Below are 4782 nucleotides of genomic sequence, written 5' to 3' on the forward strand. Positions count from 1 at the left end.
CTGAACCTTCGTCTCGGGCGGGCGTCCCGACGCCGCCGCCATACGGCCGTTGTGATCCGTGCGGGGATCCGCTTGCTCGGCGACCCTCGCCGAGAGCAGCCCCGCGCCGCACGGACACGCGACACCGACGGGCGGACGGACGCCGGGGCGCCGGCCCGAACCGTTACCTTTAAAGGACGGGAGGTCGTCGAGGCGAGTGCCGCCCCGGAAGCGCGCGCCGGAAGCGCGAGAACCGCGCCGAGCTAGGGTCGTCGGCATAGGGGGATTCCCCGGTTACGGGGGTCCCGCGCACGGCCGCCGCCTTTCGCCCGTCGCTGGCGGTCGCCTGTCGTCGCGCCGCGCCGCGCTACTGGGGTCGTCGGACGAGCGCGCTACCCCGCTCGCACGGAGGTAGCGCGACATCGCCCGCCGCCTTTTCTCGCGTCGCGCCGCGCCGCGTGGCGCCCGCCGAACTCGCTCCGACGCGCGGCCCGGGAGTGACCCGCGCCGCGCCCCCCGTCCCGTCCCGTCCCGGTCTACCCTCTTCCTCCGCCTGCGACGACCCGCCGCCCTCGGCGTCTGGCTCGTCGGGGGTGTACCGAGGCGGATCTGCTGCCGCTCGTACGTTAATGATCCTTCTGCAGGTTCACCTACAGAAACCTTGTTACGACTTTTACTTCCTCTAGATAGTCAAGTTCGACCGTCTTCTGGCACACCGCCGGAGCCGGGGCCGGCCCCGGCGGGGACTATCCGAGGACCTCACTAAGCCATCCGATCGGTAGTAGCGACGGGCGGTGTGTACAAAGGGCAGGGACTTAATCAACGCAGGCTAATGACCCGCGCTTACTGGGAATTCCTCGTTGGTGGGAAATAATTGCAATCCCCAGGCCCTGTCACGAGCGGGGTTCATAGGATTACCCGCGCCTGCCGGCGCGGGGATAGACGACGCGCTTATACGCTCAGTGTGGCGCGCGTGCAGCCCCGGACATCTAAGGGCATCACAGACCTGTTATTGCTCATTCTCGTGTGGCTGAGAGCCACTTGTCCCTCTAAGAAGTTTTCTGCCGCCGACCGCGCGGGGGGCCGCGGTACTATTTAGTATGTTTGAGTCTCGTTCGTTATCGGAATTAACCAGACAAATCGCTCCACCAACTACGAACGGCCATGCACCACCACCCACGGTATCGAGAAAGAGCCTTCAATCTGTCAATCCTTTCCGTGTCCGGGCCGGGTGAGGTTTCCCGTGTTGAGTCAAATTAAGCCGCATGCTCCACTCCTGGTGGTGCCCTTCCGTCAATTCCTTTAAGTTTCAGCTTTGCAACAATACTCCCCCCGGAACCCAGACACTTGGTCGGTTTCCCGGGTGCTGCTCGGCGGGTCATGGGAATAACGCCGCCGGATCGCGAGTCGGCATCGTTTATGGTCGGAACTAGGACGGTATCTGATCGTCTTCGAACCTCCGACTTTCGTTCTTGATTAATGAAAACATTCTTGGCAAATGCTTTCGCTCTCGTCCGTCTTGCGCCGGTCCAAGAATTTCACCTCTAGCGGCGCAGTACGAATGCCCCCGGCCGTCCCTCTTAATCATGGCCCCAGTTCATGACAACCCACAAAATAGAACCGGAGTCCTATTCCATTATTCCCAGCTGCGATATGCAGGGGCGGCCGTGTGGCCTGCTTTGAACACTCTAATTTCCTCAAAGTAAACGCTTCGGGCCCCGCGAGTGACACCCAGCGAAGGGCATCACGGGGGCTTTTGCCGAGAGGCAGGGGCTGGGACAGACGGATGCACGCCTCGCGGCGGACCGTCAGCTCGCGTCCCGGGGTCCAACTAGGAGCTTTTTAACTGCAGCAACTTTAAAATACGCTATTGGAGCTGGAATTACCGCGGCTGCTGGCACCAGACTTGCCCTCCAATGGATGCTGGCCGATGGGTTTGTGTTCGGCTCATTCCAATTACGGAGACTCGAACGAGTCCCGTATTGTTATTTTTCGTCACTACCTCCCCGTGTCGGGAGTGGGTAATTTGCGCGCCTGCTGCCTTCCTTGGATGTGGTAGCCGTTTCTCATGCTCCCTCTCCGGAATCGAACCCTGATTCCCCGTTACCCGTGGTCACCATGGTAGGCGCAGAGTCTACCATCGAAAGTTGATAGGGCAGACATTCGAATGAGTCGTCGCCGCCTCGGGTGGGCGAGCGATCGGCACGAGGTTATCCTGAGTCAACACAAAGGGGGGGCCGGGCCGGCGGAACGAGGACCGGCGCGCGCGGAGCCGCCCGCGCCGCTTACGCCCCCGCCCGGAGAGGCGGAGGCCGGACGCGGGGGACGCGCGCGACGGCTGAGCCCCCGCCCGCCGGACACCGCGTGGGTTTTTGTGTCTGATAAATGCACGCGTCCCCGGGGCGAGGCCGGAGCCCCGCCCGCGAGTCGGCGCTCGTTTGCATGTATTAGCTCTGGATTTGCCACAGTTATCCAAGTAACGGTGGAGCGATCAAAGGAACCATAACTGATTTAATGAGCCGTTCGCAGTTTCACTGTACTGGCCATTCGTACTTAGACATGCATGGCTTAATCTTGAAAACAAGCATATGCTACTGGCAGGATCAACCAGAGTGCGTCTGCCGCCGGGGGGGCGCTGCTGGTGGCGGTGCGGCCCTGGTCCGGGACGAGGCTGTGGCTACAGCCGGGCCCGGGGGGCCGCGCGACACTCGTATACGTTCGGACGGGCTGACGAGCGGGTGTCGTGAAACGATGTTTCGCGCGGAGCCCTAGCACGCGTGGCGTCGGGCTCCGCGACGGTCGGACGTCTGGGTGTGGCTCGAGACGGAAGCTCGACCTCGGTTCGTCTTGGTTCTGCCGCCAAAAGGTTCACGCCGAGGCATGGTTTCGCAAGAGGGCCCCGCGAGTGCCAGCCGTGGATCCCGCCTCACTCGTAACTCGTATCGGATTCGTCCGGCCTCACTTTCGTTCGCACATCGGACAGTTATACGTGTGCTTTAGTAGCTTCCGTTCCCTCTTAGTGAGGCCGTCCGTACGTACCGCCCCAGCTCTTTCTGAGGCGGGTATCCACTCGGCTCGGGGGGGCCCAACGTTTGCCTAGTATCCTCGGCGCTGGAGCTTGACCCGCAAAGCCGGAGGAGCCGCACGCCCGAACACCGGCTTGCGCCGGCCGACGTGGGCCCTCCGAGGCGGGTCTCGTGTGCCAATCGCTCAGTTGGGGAACCGGCAGGCCCGTGGGCCGACGCCGGCTCACCCGGGGGTGAAGGGTGCTTCGATGGAGGCCCCCTGTCAGCCTCCGCGGAAGTCCGGCTTCAATACTTTAAAGTTTGAAAAACTTAGACATTTTTCGAGAACCGGAGCTTAGAGGGGTACATGCAAAAGCCAGGGCCGCGGGAAGCGCCCTAAATACTTCAATACTTTAAAATTTGAAAAACTTAGAAATTTTTCGAGAACCGGCATCTTCCCTCGGTAATTGCGAGATGCGAGGCCGCCCCTAGCCTCTGCTCTGTCGGACTCAATGGTCACGGGTGGCCGCTGATTAGCCCTGGTGCTCACCTCTCAAAATTGCGAGTCCCTAATATAATTCTGGCTGTCGGCTGGAGAAGGGGGTATAAAATCGGCACTTGAGGGAACGCCGGGCCCTCAAGTTCGGGGCCCTCTAGCGGATTTTTGAGGTACTGCACTCCCATTGGAAATGCATTGGCCATACATGGGCGCTCCGTCCACTACAATGTAATTCCCTCACAATATCTGCCCCCGCGTGGCCGCGCGATGCTACTGCTGCCCCGTTGGGAATGAATGGGCCTTTCGGAGGCCATAAATACAGCGCCGCTGCATGGATTTTGGCGGTACTGCGGCTGTCGTTGAAAATACATGGACCCGTCTGAATGAATGGGCCTTTCGGATTCCATAAACCCAGCGCCGCTGCATGGATTTTGGCGGTACTGCGGCTGTCGCTGAAAATACATGGACCCGTCTGAATGAATGGGCCTTTCGGAGGCCATAAACTCAGCGCCGCTGCATGGATTTTGGCGGTACTGCGGCTGTCGCTGAAAATACATGGACCCGTCTGAATGAATGGACAAAATATAAATCAGACACTACAGAACACAAGCATAATCCAAGATTACAAAATCATCTCAGCCTTTAAAAGAAACAAAAACCTGAAAGACTACTTAGTAAAAAGTAAATTACCAGAAATCAACATAACACAAACGCAGGGCCCCACATTCTACAAACAAGCCACCACAGTTAGGAACACCGTCACCAACACAAACTACCTAATTAAACAAACAATCACACCTGCTACGGAAAACTGAAAATACATGGACCCGTCTGAATGTATGGGCCTTTCGGAGGCCATAAACTCAGCCAGCGCCGGGCCAGTGTTTGGGGTATTGTGCCCGCCACTAGTGGCTGAATACATAATAATAATAATAATAATAATAATTCCCTTGTATTGTCATTCTGTGTAACAATGTACACAGAACGAAATGTCGATTGCACTGGGCTAGTGTTGAGGGAACGTCGGGCCCTCAAGTTCGGTGGCTTGGAGCGGATTTTTGAGGTACTGCACTCCCATTGGAAATGCATGGGCGCTCCGTCCACTACAATGTAATTCCCTCACAATATCTGCCCCCGCGTGGCCGCGCGATGCTACTGCTGCCCCGTTGGGAATGAATGGGCCTTTCGGAGGCCATAAATACAGCGCCGCTGCATGGATTTTGGCGGTACTGCGGCTGTCGTTGAAAATACATGGACCCGTCTGAATGAATGGGCCTTTCGGATTCCATAAACCCAGCG

The 4782-nt window shown here is 58.6% G+C and overlaps 1 non-coding gene across 1 annotated transcript; it reads right to left on the reverse strand.

Moving 5' to 3' along the window:
* Positions 1–606: 606 nt before the first annotated feature.
* LOC148345691 (18S ribosomal RNA) lies at positions 607–2593 on the reverse strand. The gene has a single exon (XR_015848518.1). It is a non-coding gene; the product is annotated as an 18S ribosomal RNA (ribosomal RNA).
* Positions 2594–4782: the final 2189 nt, after the last annotated feature.

This window comes from Urocampus carinirostris, unplaced genomic scaffold (genome assembly GCF_059441175.1).
Source record: "Urocampus carinirostris isolate Australia breed hairy pipefish unplaced genomic scaffold, RoL_Ucar_1.0 HiC_scaffold_33, whole genome shotgun sequence".
Lineage (NCBI taxonomy): Eukaryota > Metazoa > Chordata > Actinopteri > Syngnathiformes > Syngnathidae > Urocampus > Urocampus carinirostris.